The sequence below is a fragment of the Empidonax traillii genome, unplaced genomic scaffold (genome assembly GCF_003031625.1).
Source record: "Empidonax traillii isolate 1590-97213 ecotype Southwest subspecies unplaced genomic scaffold, ASM303162v1 scaffold62:size2133460, whole genome shotgun sequence".
Classification (NCBI taxonomy): domain Eukaryota; kingdom Metazoa; phylum Chordata; class Aves; order Passeriformes; family Tyrannidae; genus Empidonax; species Empidonax traillii.
The window spans coordinates 473,698-490,692 of record NW_020955255.1 but is presented as its reverse complement, the minus strand read 5'-3'; the positions used below and the strand labels follow the sequence as shown (position 1 = coordinate 490,692).

The 16,995-nt window shown below is 39.9% G+C and overlaps 1 long non-coding RNA gene across 1 annotated transcript; it reads right to left on the bottom strand.

The window, feature by feature from the left end:
- Nucleotides 1-310: 310 nt before the first annotated feature.
- On the bottom strand, nucleotides 311-16,971 carry LOC114055610. Its single transcript, XR_003570779.1, has 4 exons — nucleotides 15,216-16,971; nucleotides 10,128-10,137; nucleotides 1,055-1,060; nucleotides 311-321 (listed from the first exon to the last, which is right to left on the bottom strand). It is a non-coding gene; the product is annotated as an uncharacterized LOC114055610 (long non-coding RNA).
- Between the last annotated feature and the right edge of the window lie 24 nt (nucleotides 16,972-16,995).

Sequence of the window (16,995 nt, the reverse complement as noted above, 5' to 3'; positions counted from 1 at the left end):
ATTTTGACAGTTGACTGTATTCAAAAAAAGGCAGTGTTTGGAGTTTGTGGGGGTTGGCAGTAGTTGCAGGGAGGGGGAGTTGGTGTTTTGTTTTGGTATTTTAGGGGCTATTTTTGTGGTAGTTGTAGTGTTTAAAAAAAAAAAAAATGGAGACCACCATCTATTCAAATCACAAAACACCTAGTCTTCCACAATATGAAAAGTAGACTTTTAGAACACGACTATCTATATAATTCCTTTATCTTCTTTAGTTAGGCTGAAGCTTCTGGCGAAGCTGAACAAGGGGACAAGATTCCTTGGGGATAGCTTCCTGGAATTTTTCTTTTGTAAAATAACTTGGGAGAACTAGCTGTGATTTTAGGTACTTCTAGCACAGATTCTCAGTTCCTCTTTAACCAGTGACATATCTTTTTATCCAGCCTTAATTATTTATATAAATTATCAAGTAGCACCTGGACTTCAAAGATCATATTTAATGTTTTAATTATATGAACCTAAATTTGAAACACTAACCATCAAGGTAAGTTTCATTAAATCATTTGTTCCGTTTTTATACTTTAGCAAAGAAATTGATGAAAACATTCAAGTTGTGCTGCCAGTGCCCATGTTGATAGATTGCTCCCCTCAACAAATAAATTACCAAGAATATTTATCTACAATCATAGGCTTAGCTAACACACACTGTCCCTACTTCAAAGACAAAAATAAAATACATTTTATTGAAAATACTTCCCCCTCCCAAAAAAACAAAAAAAGTCCTAGGCAGGAGAAAAAGAAAAAAAACACCACCACAGAGGGCTGCAATTAGATTATCAGCAATTACTGATATATTCATCTGAGAGACAAATCATACAATGACTAAATTTATTCGAACAGATGGGGAAAGGACAATACATTTCGTAAGAAGTAAACTGCCTTGATTTCCTTGCTAGTTTAAATGACTGCTAAAAACAAAACCACAGTAAGATACTGACCAAAGTTTCTATTTGCAACCTCAGAGTAAAGCAAACACTAGCCTTTTAAAAATCCATCAGTCTTCTAAATCATGTATTACTGCATACTATTACCAACACACAGTCCTATTATAATATTGTTCTTTGAATCTGAGTCATATATCTAGAAATGCAGAACAATGTAACCCTAAAATATTTTGCATAAAAATTTGAGATAAATACTCAAAAATCTGTAAAACTAAAAATCAATCCTTTGTCATAAAAAAATTATCTTCAACCCTTGAAAAAATCCCAGATTGGCTGCTCTGAAAACACTGAGCTGGTAAAAGACAGTACTGATTTCATACCACAGTGCCTCCCTAACTACCAGGAAGACTTCTATGATAGTTTATTCTTCCTGCTCTATTCACATGAGTCATGGTTTGAGCAACCACTCAGTGAGGAAACAGACTAGAAACAAAAACTCAATATGAGAACTGATGATAAAATTCAGTCACAACTGGCCTAGAGCTGTGCTCAGGCTGCTGCTGTGTACATTCATGTATTATGACTGGGCCCTCAATGACCTGCAATAGCCCACCCTAAACTTAGTATCTTACACTTCAAGGTGTACCACAACAAAAAGTTGTGTCAGGCAAGAACAAGACTATCAACTACAAAACTATCAACTATACGCGAGGTCCTATGAAGGGTGGGAAAAAGGTACCTTGAAGCCCAATCATACAACTTGGCTAACACTGGCAGGAGTTCACCACGTATCCCACTGCACTAGCAGTGGTCAGTCCACCTCACACCAGGGCAGGCCCTGAACCTACTTCCAAGATCCCAGTGAGACCTGAAGGAAGGAATGTGATTCAGAAACATTAAGTGCCACAGGTGCAGCAAGCCACTTGCACCTGCCATCCTGCTCAGCCTTCCATGCAACTGTTTTAGTCCAAGGAGACTGAGTGCAGCCCGTGAGCTCAGCTTGGCCCATGGTGAAAGAGAGAAGAGCTGCAGTCCCGCACACCTCCGCCGGCCCACGGGCAGCTGCAGGACAGAGAAAACCAGCCTGGCAGCCTGGTGCCAAAGGCTCATTAGGGCACGGCTCCCGAGCAGCCCTGCCCCGCAGGAACCCTGCCAGAACCGGAGACCGATCCCACCGGGGAGACGGGGCTCAGCCAGACCCTGTCCTCCACTTCTCTGGAGTGACCCGAGCGGCGAGCAGAGGGGAGGCGCCGGGCGCCACCCCAGCACACCCCTCGGCCAGGGGACGGCCGCGCTGCCCGGGGCCGGGAAGGCACACGGGGACAGCCGGAGCGCTGCGCCCGGCGCTGCCTCGGCGGCCGTCCCGCAAGCCTCGGGGCCCCCAGCGCCGCCAAACTTTGCGGGGCGCTCCCGGCCCGGGCGCCTCCGCCGGGCAGAGCCCCCTCCCCGCTAGCGACAGCCGCACGTCCCGGCAGGGCGAGTGGGTACCTCAATGTCCACCGGGTCCCGGCTCAGCACACGAGCCATGGTGTCCGCACCGCCACCGCCTTCCCCCTGCTCCCCGCAGTCCCGGAGTGGAAGGGAGCGGAGCTCGGGAGGAGGCGGAGCCGGCAGCCCGGGCAGCAACGCCCAGGTGGGCGGGCGCGCCCCGCGCCGGGCCGGGGCCGCCCCGCGGGGCAGAACCGCCCCGGGGCAGGGCACGGTACAGGTACCCCGCGGGACCGGCACCGCCCGCGGCGGGGACAGCGGGCAGCGAGGGGAGGGAAGCCCTGCACGGGAAGCAGAGCGCACACTGCCCCGCCGGGGAAGGGCCGGGGGCCGCGCCACTCGCCAGAATCCATGTGCGTCTCCCCATCACGGACCACGTGCACACCCGGCCTCCCGCACCTCCTGGAAGGGAAACTGCGCGGAGAGGGCCAAACATCATCCTAGGTGTTTATCATGACGATCCCATAGGAGCAGCCTGCACGCCACGAGTGCAGCCAGCCCTGCTGCACTTTGGCCTCAGCCCCACTCCTGCCCAAAGCAGGGTGGACCCTTCCCAGCGTTACACGTACACCCTCTCCCAGCGTAACTGGCCTAGGCTGTCTCTGCACCTTCACTCTTGTCCCCCCAGGGACAGCGAGCCTTCCCACCTGCTCAGGAGACGCCCCTCGCAGCAGCCATCCTGCTGCGGGAAGTGCCACTAAGGCCACTCACCCGCCTATGTGAGCTCTTCAGTGTCGTTCCTCCCAAACATTGTGATTGTTTGACACCAGAAACACAGTATTTATGGTATCACTGAAATAAATATTCCCACTGCAAAAGACCTACAAAGAAGTTCTACTTCCCTGCTACCTTACAAACAAACAAAACCAGCAAAAGCAAGTATTCTCCACAGGGAGGGGGAAACAAAACAACCCAAGAGAAACCATGACGACAACAACACCACCAAAAAGCACCAAACAAGCCAAAGACTAACATCAATTTCTAGACAGCACTTTCAAGTAGTCACACCTATGATTCTCCAAAATATGATAGGTTTTATTTCACAAGAACAGGGAAGTTTAAGACTAATCTTTAATTTTCCAATATGTGTGCCAGACAATTTCTTGGGTTCCTTCTCCCTTTCTCAAAACATACCCCAGATCTGCTCTTCAACATGCCCTTCATAGCACTCATTTTATCCAGTTAGCTTCCATTCTCCCTTCTTTATTAGAGCATTAAAAAAAAAAAAATTAAAAAGAGAATTAGTAAAAGGGCTTCCCACTCCTATTTGCTTTACAAAAAGCTTGGAAAAGTGTATGTAGCTTCTGGACACTCATGACCCTTTGGGTGCAGGAGGGAATTGCCTTGCCTTTTCTCTTCCGTACACATCTCCAGGGAGAATGCCTCTCACAGAATAACATGGAAAAATAATTACAAGGTAAAGAAAAATTTTTTTTTCCATTTCTGTAAATGAGCACTTTTGAGGCCCAGTGGAGATTTTTTTTTCCTTTGGTAAGATGTGGAGAAAAAAGGCTGTGATCTTTTATGTCTCAAGTGGATCTGTATTTTCTCAAGTCTTTGCTTCAGCACTATTGCATAACAATTCTTGCTGATTACAATCACCCATGCAAAACAGTTAAACTGTTGGCAGGAAAATCAGAAGCAGGATCTCCTGCATGGCTAGTACTTATCTCTAACAAATCCGAGAGACTTTGGTTCATTTCACTAATATTGACATTGCAGAGCACCTCAGTGATCTCTAGTGCTAGCTGGGGAGTTTCCTAGTTGTGTTTGTTCCTGACCTACAGCAGTACATTGACTGTGCAAGTGCATTAAGACTAAGTAATTTTCACAAAGAATATTTCCATGCATATGTAATAATAAACTGCTTCACGTCCAAGCACTTACAGTTTCCCTCCATTTGTTCTAAAGGAGCATTTACATTAGAAGAGACTAGCAGCAGGCACTGAGCTCTCCATTACACACATCTCTCTTGTTCTGCAATTTGTAAATCGTTGGTTACCCTCATGTAATCTAGCAAGTCAAATGAACCTGACACCTGTAGGATTTTTGACCTGTGAAACTAGAAAACAGTAACACCATTTAGATCTCATAGAAGCAGTTTTCCTTACAAATGAAGCAAGACCTATTCTGCCAAGAAGTACAGGTCAGAGAAAGGGATCCAGAGACCTAACCATACCCTGTTATAACTCACGGCTCCTCTTACTTCTGTTCCTACACATTTCTCTTGGGAATCAACTTATTGCCTTTAAACCACAGCAGTCAGCCAGGCTATGTAAGCCTGCTGCTGTTTGCCTGCTCTCCCTAGCGGTTCAGGAATGCTGGTCTTCCACGGATCACCCATCTGAACTTTGGATTCTCAGCTGTGGCAAATAGCACTTTTATCAGCACTGAGCATGTTTACAGCTGAACTTTGTTTCAGAAAATAGACAGGAAGAGGGACATATGCACAACATTCATCAGAATACAAGTACCTCCTCTTTTATAAAGTAAAAGTTGTAAAAAAATTTAATAACAGAAGTTTTACACAGCCCAGATATGGTTTGGGCTTTTTTCACAAAGAAGTGCTAAGCCTCTAATTTTAAAGTTTTTCTCCCCTCAGCAGCATTTTGAAAGCAGCAGAAACAGTGTGATGCTAAAGACCTAACTTTCACTTCTGACATGAAATGCTGTTAAGGCTTGGTTGAGTTATAGACTTTTGAAAGTTACCATTAACCTTTTGTTCCTTGTGCTCTTCATGTAAAGTTTGCTCACATGACAAAGAAATAATTGCATGTGAACTTTCTCAGAAAAGCTTCAGGTGTTCACTGCTACCAGAGCAGCAGCAGCCTTGTGCTGGAAATGACTGCCTCAGTGGGAGGGTAAAGGAGGACAGGGTAGCAGGCAGTGAGAAAAGCCATGTCCTTCAATTTGAAATGGTTCCAGGAGCACAATCTGTGATCTAAAACAAAAGATTCCTCCTCCAGCCATTGCAGTAGTTAATTTGTGAGCTTAAAGGGTAAACTGTAAACTCAAAGTTCAACATCTGAATTCTGGCAGTGATGTATTAGGGAGCCTAGAGGTCTCAGTGTACTGACATGTAGCAGAAGCAGCTCCCCACTTTTTCATCAAAACTGCCCCTGATTCACATCAGTTCAAATACCAGAAAGACAGACATTCGAAACCCTAATTTGTTATGTAGTTGTACCTTGAACCTCTTTAATCCCACACTCTTTTTATTCCAGGATCAGGTTCCTCACTCACTGCATTTGATGAAGACTGATGGTTGCAGTCACACATCATCTCCCAACATCTGAATCAGCAATCCAGATTACTCACTACACTTAAACAAGTTCATCTGTCAAATTCACAGAATTTGGAAAAGCCTGAATTGAACCCCAGTTGCTCTTTTACCTTCTTCGAGCACCTCACTATGACTATGAAGAGACATGCATTTCAGTTATTTGCTGCTCTCTCTGTTTGTGCCCTCTCTGTTTGGCTTAGCCACGTTCAACAGTGTAAAGGTGATATATTCAGTATGCAGAGGGTCCAAGAGAAATGGGATTAGCAAGAAAATGCCGTGAAGATAACAAGCAGCTTCTGAAGGCTCCCAATTTCTCAGGTTTATTTTTATTTTTTCCCTTGTACTAGGAGTCATAGTAGCAGTGGTGGTGACTTTCCCAGGACAAGGCAAATCATTATTAAAATTAAAAGAAGTAGTGCTGCTGATTCCAGTGTGGGTTCATCAACTCTGAGGACACCTGTGTTGCATGTCTTCACTGTACTGGTGTTAAGGAGGAAATAAGTATATACATGTGAAAAAGTTGAAGTATGAGAGCAAGAGGCTTTACTGTACTGTTTCTGAAAGGTCTATAAGTGAAGGGCCAGAGTAACTATGCCAATCCTTTGTCCTCACTCATCTTAGTCCAATACAGGAGGACTGGAATTCAAGATTTAATTTGGGGAAGCTTGCTCTGACTACCTCTCCCAAAGTAGCAGCATTGATGTTGCAGTATATAATTACAACTTTATGCATTTCTTCAGCAATTTAGGGAAAATGCTTAACTTAAAAGATTCACAGTAGAGAAGATGTGCACTGCTTTCTAATCTGCTTGTTTGCAATTGGATTTACTCTTCAATGCTCAGTGCTCTTCAGAGAGATTAGCTACACAGGATAACCCAGGGTATGCCACAGTGCAGGAGTACCAATGCTCTTTAGGTGTGAGAGACAGTTATTAATTCTGTTAGAAGCTCTGACCATTTTCAGATGTAGCCTGTGGGCATGGAATTGTAAAGAACAAATAGATGAATAAGCAACAAAAATGGCCACCATGTGAGCTTTGATAAGTGCCCAAATGCATTTAAAACTAAAAATGAGCTGTTCTTTAGTGAGTCCACTAATTTATTCCAGCCATCTGTGTCAGTGTAAACAAAAGCTTGTCTCCTAAAGTGCTTAATAATTTTTAAGATCTAGCAAGGACCACAAGTTTCAACATGATCATCTTGGGGGAAAAATTTAAGCAAAACGAACCCACATATTTTCACACCACAAACATCTTTTGATAACCACTATCATGTAATTCAAAGAAATATTAGACAGTAAAACTTGTTCCTGGCATAGCATAATGTTTTCCTATTTAAATTCCACCAAATGTTTCATTAGGATATTTTAGGGGATGGAAAAATCTGGCTATTTCCCTCCCCTCCAGTCTCAAGTGATGACATCCGTAGACAAATCTTGTATTTATTACTAAGCTTGAGAACTGCTAAATTGATGCCCTAGGTTTCCACTGCTCTGAGAATCTTTTCTCTGTATGTGCCTCAATTTATTTTCAGGCTCTTAATGTGCTTCTCATGTTGCTGGACCTTAGCTAAGTGAATAGTTAAAAAGTCTAAGTGTTTATAAGCTAAGAAGTGTACATGTTTAGCATGAGGGAAACAAGGCTGAAAGTACTTTGTAGGAAGAGTATGTTGGACTCAATTTTAGAGATACTGAGCAGCCACTCAGTTACATCAGACCAATTATCCTTTCTGGACAAAACCCAAAATCCATTATAGGACTGGAAAACTTGAAATCCCTTAGTTGCCTTTGAGACATCTCATAGTTGTGGTGGAAGGCATGTCCTGGGTGTTAGAAGAAAAGGGTGCTGCTTTCCAGACATATACACCTCTGGGGTGAGAAGAGTGAAAAATAAGTTCTATTTTGAAGGGTCAGACCAAGGCCCAGTACACTACGTTATTTGCATCTTCTACATTCCCCTTGGGAGCAAGTTTCTGACAAGAGTGAAGTCTGCCCTTTGAATGAGACCTGGTTTGGAGCCATTTCGCTGTGCAGCAGGGAAGTAGGGCAAAATGATACTGAGCTCACCTGAGGGTCCTGCAGGTGTCAACTGGCTGGTGTCTGTGCAAACTGACCTACCAGTCCTCCCTCCCCTGGGCAGAGGAGGCTTCCAATTCTCCAAGAAATCAGACTGCTAAGTTATTAGGGAATGAGTTTACTACATACCTAACTCATGGCAACACCAAGTATTTCTCCATTCAGGTAAATGTTAGAGATGGGGAATCACTCCTTAGCTTATGACCATGCAAAATGAACTACTTCTGTGCTTGCAGTTTCAAAGGGAAGCATGCAGTGAGATCAGAGGAAGATCAACCTCCAAAATAGACAGATACCACCAATATACTCACTGAACTATTGGCATAAATTTACCCCTCCAACCACAGCATCAATAGGAAATTTATTTCTTTTCAGGGATTGTGTGGTTTCGTTGCTTTCCAGAGATACTGACAAGGTAAAAAACAGCCTCTTGAATTATTTACAAAATACTACTAGTTTTTATCTATTGATCTCTATAGTTGCAGTATAACTCATTTCAACTTTGATAGCTTTTCAAATGCATCAGGAAACAAACATTTGACAAACAAAATGGCTACTGCTTGCTTTTGAAAATTACTATTTTTAAAAGAAAAACTGCCACCAGGTTAACATCCTTGAAACAAACTGTGTTTGGATTGTTCTAAATTTAATAGCTCGAACAGGAACAAACAGGTTTGTGTTTTTCCAAGAGAAATATAGTAACTGATGTGCTTATAAGTAATTGCAATTAGTCCTTTGTTTGTACAATACATCCCTTCCTCTCACAGCTGAAATCCCAGCCCTACTTGGTAATGCCCAGTGACCAACAGCAGCAGTTCTAGGCTAGGTTAGTACCTTTTTAATACCTCAAACTATGCCCCATGTCCAACAGAAAAAAAAATAATCTGAGTCATTGCAGAATCTATTATTAAAGTACTAATGAGAACACTACAAAAGAAAAACCATAGCAACTGATAGGAACCATGTGCTAGTCTCATCATAAGTCTGCTTGGTAGGCAGGTTTGTCAGAGAAATCTTAGTATTAACAGAAAATGAAAAACAAAAATAGAGTTACCTTGTCTGATTTTGTAATGTGGACCCTTTTCTTCTCCCTAGCATGCATATACTGCATGACATTCCCAAGGACTGTCTATGTACTTGCTTAGAGATGACAATATACAAGTTACTTTAATTGTTTAGCTCTGTAAAGGCACGTATTAGTTTTATATTCATAGAAATCTTCCAATTTAGTTATTATAGTACAAAAACTAACATTTTCTTTTTCCCTGATAACTTAAATATATTTTGGATTTGCCATTAGGACAGCAAAGCTTTTCTCCCTCCAGCAGTGCTCTATATAAACACCAACAATGCAACAAACTTTGACTATAACTTGGATTTTATAATAGTATCAACAACCATCAGCACTAACAAACACAGGTAATTAACTTGAATGCTTTGTTTAAGCCAAGCAATGAAATATTGCTGTTTTGTAGTGCTTTACATTGCATAAAAAATTGCTGTGAAGTAACATAATGCTTGGGCTGGAAATTAGGTAGAAGCAAATAGCGCAAAAAGAACAAAAACTTAACAAAGTATGCCATGGGACAGTTCAAGAAAATCTCTTCCCTAGCTTGCTATAGAGATGACTTTTACCCAGGACCTATACTGTGCATAGAAGGAAGCAAACTTCCACTTACAACCTCAGATGCAACTGTAGCCCCCAACTGCTGGTATGAGGTGATGGATAAAGATACCCACAGTCTCAGTTGTTGACTGGAAAACTGATGTTCAGATAATATAAATTACTTGTGGTACGTCCCTATGTCCTTGCTAAACTGCTAGGCTGATGGCAAACTAGTCATCTGTCTTGGACTGTTTTGAGCAAATTCCTGAAGCTATTTCTGAACCAGTGAAATAGGTTAACTTTACAATTGGCAACGGTTATTGCCTTCTTGGCAAGGTCAAAATGAATAGGAAAAATTAATTCCTACCCAAGGTCCCTGCAAAATGTGGGTAAGACGTTAATTCACTGCCATCCTAGCCTAAGGTAGTAATTGTCAATAGGACAAACAGTCTACATCATCATTTTCTCTCTAATTTAATCAAGGTCATATTAGATCACTACATCAAATCAAGCAGAGTCAATTTGATAAAAAAAAAAAATCTGAGCTAAACCAGATTCCTTCTGGAAATTAACCCTTTATAACATTATCCATCAATGCAGAGCATCTTATTTCCACTGAAAATGACTGCTGCTATGACACACACCACACTTAAAAAAAATCCTCTCCCACCAAATAAAACAAGATTAAATTGTCTAAACTCATGCCTAAGTTTGTGTTTTGAAGGTTTTTTCTATGTACTGCATATAAGTCTCACACAACAGAACAACTTTCACTGAAACTGAAATATATATCTGAAAAAAATAATGTACTGTATTATGCTGGATGCCATTTATCTCATGTTAGTTTAGATCCTAACAAAATTAAAAAAAATAAAAACAAATAGACAAATAAATAAATAAAACAAAAACAAACAAAAAAACCCCCAAACAAGATGCTGTGGAACTGCCCACTTCTTACACAAACGAGTAGAAGGTTTAGTGTTCTTTTGATGTTGTTTTCTTGGGTTTTTTTTGTTTGTTGTTTTCTTTTGGTTGGTTGGTTTTGTTGGGGTTTTGTTTAAGATTACATCCAGTAGAGCTCCTTCCCCAAATTTGGACCAGTTATCACTTTAACTGCAGTACATACATATCCAAGATTTTACTGTAACTGCATTATAATCTATTGCTATGGCAACTTTTGGCTATGCTACATTCCACTTTCATGCAGAGTGCCTACAGTTAGGTGGACTACAGCCACAACAGCCAGCTAGGAAAGTGTGATCTCCACCTGGCTGGGCCTCATGAAGGGAGAGAGGGTCGCAGGTATAGTCCTTTTAGCCCACACAGCAAATTTCTGCTTCAAGCATTCCAAAAACTTAAAGGACCCTTCCCACATGCTTCATAACACCTACATCAATAGCTTCTATAGCCAAAACATTTTTGTTTTAAGCTTGTCAAATACTGACAATGAGATCACATACATATGCATACTTGTAATTTCATACTTATTGCAGAGAAGACCTATATCACTGTCACTGGATATTGTGATATGCCTGAAAGGAACAGAATATCATAGGATTTAAAAGGCCTTTTTATTTTTTATTCTTTTTCTCAACCACAGAAGAAATTAACCATAATCCTATAAACAAAGGTATTGTAAATACCAAACTCAATGGAGCTATGACAATCAAGACTACGAAGCACACACACACACAGAGCCAGACCTGCAGTTGAACCACGTTGTAACAGACTGGCTGGCCCATCTGTTTGTTACGTTTGTTTGCTACTCTGGGTTTGAGTTATATGTTTTACAAGTACATACCACCCATTTAAAGCTAAGCTTCCCCACCCCCATTAAAGCCATGGTAACACAATTTTCCTTGGATCTGATTTTGCACTACTAGAGTAATGTGACACTGAGCAAGCAGTACTCACTACAGATGTAGTTGTGATCTTGTGAGGGACAAGCCTTGGTATTAGCAGGATGAACTTGAAAGGATGTAGACTGTGGCAGAGAGAGAGAGAGACATACCTGTCTTTGTTTCTTCCAGTAAGACATTTTTTCTTTTAAATCTGTTCCTCCATCTCATACTACTTGCACAGAATAGAATGACAAGAGGTAGACTAGAAACATTTATGACCAAGTGTAACCTCCAAGTGTTTTGGAATAGGAAGAATTTACTTGGGATAACAAGTATAATTATAACAAGTGCTGTAAATTCTATTTAGACCTGTGAATTTCGGTAAGATGTGTTGTAGGGTTTATTTTTTTCTTTTAAGGTTGAAATAAATCACTCAACAAAACCAAAAATGCATAGAATCCCTTTGATCAGAACATTCCCTTTTTTTGGGAGGAAAACACAGTATGCAATTTAAAATTGCTACAACTTATTTTTTAATATACAATTTAGGACTCTGTCCATGGATTGTGATTTTTAATTTCAAAATCAGTTACGTTATTTTTGTTGTCTATCATGTAGAAGATGTTACATTTTACCACCAAGATATTGTAATGAACCACTAGTTCAAGATTTGAAAATCTTTATGCCGATGAATTTGTAATTTCCTTCTGCCCATGATTGAAGGGATTTTTTTTCTCCAAAGCCTATCTAATACTGCAGAAAGTCTGTCTAGGTGTTTGATGATAATTAGCTAGAAAATTAGCCTGTTAGTAATATTATTTATCAAAATGCCATTGAGTCCTAGGAAGATTGCAAACCTCTGTTGGAAAGTGTCTCAGAGGCAGGCTACTTGGTTGCAGCAGGTTTAAACCACATGAAGTATTGATTAAAGTCTTCCTCAATTAACTACTGCCAACTTGAAAGGCAAACCAGACCATTCATGTGCCTGTTATTTTAAGGGAACATTTAGGTCCAGATTCTCAGCTATGTTAGGTCTCAGCTGTACTACCCCACAGCAGCTCACAGGCTGCCAGCTAAGCTAATGGTTGCTTTTCTACCATACCAAATACAAAGAGCAAAGAAATGTACTCAAAATACGAGTCTATTTAGGCCAAATTTTAGTATGCAACACCTTGATTACTACTTAAATAACCAGGCATCTGAAGTTGCTACAATACAGATACCACCTGTGTTATCAATATACACACCACAGTAGAGTTTGGCGGTTTTTTTCAGTCCTAACTTTTCTGAAATGCCACAAGCATATCCCCAGAGCTGCACGTGCTTCTTTGCCTTAAATAAACTTTTCCTCTTGTTTTGTTATCCCCTCCTCTCTCTCTATTCTACCAACTGTTTTTCATCCTCTTTTCTCACTTGCCCATGTTCCATGTGGAACTTTTGCTTTTAACTCTTGTCACAGCATCAGGAGTCTTTCTTTTTTTTTTTCCTTATTCCTCTGTAAAGAGTTTATTTTTGAGTATAAAGTCAGTCTAATTTTATTAATTTTCAAGAACATTATGGCTGCTTTTGCAGCAACTGTTTTCGTAAATAATGGGTCTGCAGGTCACAAAGCAGCCTTTTAAAGCAAAGTAAATCTTAAGATGTTAAAGAGAGCTATCACCTTCTTTCTGATTGATCCTGAGTCTTAGGGGATGGACTACATCTGCTATAAGTTAGAATTATCATCCCATTTGGAGAAAAGCCAGAGCACTGGAAAATAAATTTAAAAAAAAAAAAAAAAGAAAAGAAAAAGAAAAAAGTTCACAAACAAGCATCCTTCTGATAAAGATGCTTTGGATGTAATGAAATCAATCAAACAGCAATGCAAGATAAATACTTGTCCTTTCCACCCACTTTATCTCAGGTGGTTTCACAGTTTCCAGGTAAAAAAAAAAAAAAAAAAAAGAAATACACCCAGTAATTGGAAATTTTTTTTTTCCCCACTTCTTTGCATGAGCATTAAGAAGTCTTTCTTCCATATTAAGTTACTCTAGTCTATGCTACATTTCTTCTCACATTAGCTTGAGTACTACATCAGGGCATGAAAACATAGTGCAACACGTGATGAATTTCTTTTGCTCCTTAGGGAACTCCAATAATATGTTCTATACTGTTGCTAAAAGCATACGAAATTAAGCATCTGTAGGACTTGCTTCCTTGTGACTAGCGTGCCTTGGCATGTTTCTTATTATTACACGTTCAAAAAAGAGTGAACTGGTCTTTTCTTTAGTAAAAGAGGATAATGAGGAAAGCTAAAGTGATTAGGACAAGCACCCAGCAGTTCAGCAGTTGAAAGTCTGGCTGTCTCTGACAAAACCAGTCCAAATCAATTAAAATTCATAATTTGACCCAAGATTAGCAAGCAGAACCAAAAAATTAAATCCAAAAGGCAGACTCATCAAAGGGATTATCAGATACAAATAATAATCTTCATTAGTTAAAAAAAACTGTGACAAGAGGAATAGGCATAGAAAGATAATGTTTGCTACAAAAGCAGGGCAGGTAAATTGTTTTCTAGTTCCTCAAAAGCTAGAACACTGTAAAGTCTAGTGAAGTGAGAGGGGGAACTTTTTTTTCCTGTGACCTCTATGTTACACACACCATGAAAAACCCACTACTACACTCTAATCAAAGGTATCAGCAAAGCTGAAAAAAGTGAAATCCCAAACTCTTCAAATCAGTTGCAAAACATACCTCTGGACTTAAGGTCTATACGAGTGAGATTTCAGCAGAAACTAAAGACTTGATTGAAGAGACTCTCTCTTCCTGTTGGAAAAAGCCTTTCATCCAGCAAGGAGCTGTTTCTGCTCACCTTGAGCTCTATAAGCCTTCTGCTCCTGCTAGGCACTAACTGATTTCATTGAGGGCAGGTGATTTCAATTAGCAATTTTAGTTCCAATTCATGACTATATATGAAAATATCTATCAGATGCAGCAAGTGGTACTTCACATCTGCTCTAGCCTCCTCCTCTGCTGGGGCACAGTAGAAAAGGGAGCTTCAGAGGTTTATTTTATTTTTTTTATTATTATATTTTTTATAATTTGAGAGTTACACAGGAGGATTATACCCTCTGTGCTTTCCCCTTACATTCTGCCCTTTGATCAAAGGTACTTTGGTTCAGAGGCTTGCAGGCAATGCAGAGCTTGCATGCAATGTGTGTCCAATACACTCATCACCACTAAAGTGAACCTAGACAGCATTAGGATAGATATGTGTGATTGTATGAGCTAAGTGAACACTGGACAGCTGGTTTTTATGTGTTATTCCCAAACTTTGCCCTGCAGAACCCAGTGGGATAGTGTGGATCGTAGTATTCCTCTATGGTTGTACAGAGGTAGCACCTATCAACACTTCCTGTGTCTTCTTATGATCTTTGTACTCATCATTCTTTGAATTACATGACATGATGGGACCCATCAGAATCTACTTCCCCTTTTGTGTCCAGGTTTCAACTCTATAAACAACATCCGAGAGTTTCTATGTACTATCTTCATAATATTATAAATAAAACATAAGTGTGAAACATTTTTAAGAACAATAAGAACACTGTTTTATTTCATAGATTCATAGCATCAATTATTTTACCATCTGCTTCTTGTAATCTCATAGATTAGGCCATAATTGCACTTGTATAACGTGTACATTATGATACTAGAAACATTCATGTTTTTAGTTCTTCTCACTGTGTAATAAAAATATGTGATCACTCAAAATTCCATATATAAACTGCTGTACTTAAGGAGGAGTTTCATGTGGTGTTCCAAATGCAATTGTCTTCAAATCCATGGGATTTCAGAACTACTCTGCCTTGCCTTTCATCTGCCTGTCCTCCAAGGGATCGCCATGTGGTGGGCAATTCAGAAGGTATCAATAAGTACTTACGAGTGCCTTTGTGCCAGCACTTTTCCTATATTTTATTTTTTCATTTAAAGAATATTACAGATGCACTATCAAGGAACAACACTGTGAATTAAGGCTTTCTAGTAAATGCTATAAAATGAATTTCTTGAGCAGAATAATGTGTTATCTTTGGGTATTTTCCTGTGAAATTAGAGACTAAAATTTTGATTAGACATGGATAGTATCTTTTCCAATATATTTGTATCGGTGTACTGATTTGGGAACCATTTAGACCCAAAGGTCAGGGCTGTTCATAAGTCCCCTTGATTTCAAAGTTGAATGTCTGCCCAGGATTAAACACAAAGAGGAATGCTTTCCTAAATCAATTTATTTAAGTCTGTATTTAAGTTGAACAAGGGCCTAAAGTCAGCAACAAATCAGGAAAGAGGATAAGTTTGGGTGAAATATGTTTATGGATACCAAAATATACAATGAGGCAAGGAACACAATTCTTACTTAGATTTGAACCAGGATTGCTAAATGTATAAGCTAACAAGATCTTTAATTTTCATTTCTTTCGAAGCTCTTAGCTTAAATTGTGAGATGGGTTACATTTACCTGTACACATTGGGGTGGCCCTTCCTTGTCTTCTGCTCTGTAATCTGGATTTACTTCTCAGAGAAGTCACAGTATTAGCAGGAGGGACAGTGCCTGCTTGCATTTATCTTGCTAGGATGGTACAGAAGATATACCTAAACTCCAGAACTGGAAAGGGCTCTGGACCCACAAGCTCAGGGTTAAAATCCTTTGTTTTCTTCGGTGTCTTCAAAATGAAGTTTATTTTGAGTTTCTGTATAAAGCAAGTAGAAAGTCATCCTAACAAACAGAGGAGATTATGAATCTGGCAGAGCACAATGTAGATCAAAATGGTTTTAATCATTACTCCCTGTTTTAATTACTACTTGACACATTATCTCTATTGTCCTTCTACAAGTCTGTCTTTTGAATGAAATATTAAAGGCGAGTTACAGCTGAAAATATATGCAGTCTAGAAAGAAAATGGCTTTGAACTATTTGAAATGATTGATTGTCCACATTTCTTTATGAATATTTATTTGCTGTAGTGAAAGCGATTCAATAAAGAGAAAACATGAGGACCAGTTAACTGAACATTTGCATACTCCAACGGTTAAAAAAGGGAAAATAAAAATAATAAGGTGCATTAGAATAGTGTTAATGTTTTAGTTCTCCTGTTTCCTGGAGTTAATTCATTAATATGCGAGCTTCACATCCTGAAGAGGAGATATATAAATAGCCTACAAATAAGTGTCCCTAACCTTTATATATTCCCATTCAGAAGGAAATAAATATGTTTGCAGGGGATTTTCAAGGCCAGGGTGGAGTTTTGTTTCCACATTACTTCAGGTAGCTGGCTATGAAAGCTTGCTTTTTGCAACAATCCTATGTAATCTAAGTCCTCTTCTTGTCAAGACCAGAGATCACTCATGCCCTTATACTCCTCAGAGGAGCAGCAGGTGTACCTGGTTCTCAAAAGGAGTCATGAGCACACTGATTATTTTGGCTTATAAAACACTTTAGTGTTTCAACATGGCTACATGCACCAAAACCAAGACCACACACACATCTGTGATGCTGCTTTCCTTCCACCCTCAGTGGAGGAACAGAGTTTTTCATGGTATGCGCCCTCATTTCCCCCGGCTTGAATTAATTTCATTGATCGAAAAACACTATGCGTTAGACTTGGAATGAACTTTGTTTCTCAGAGCTTCTTAGTGATATTCTGATACGCAGTCACAGATGGGGCCTTGACAGATTTTGTATGGATTTTCATGATTCCTTTTTTCTTCCTCTTTTTTTTTTTTTTTTTTTTTTTTTTTTTTTTT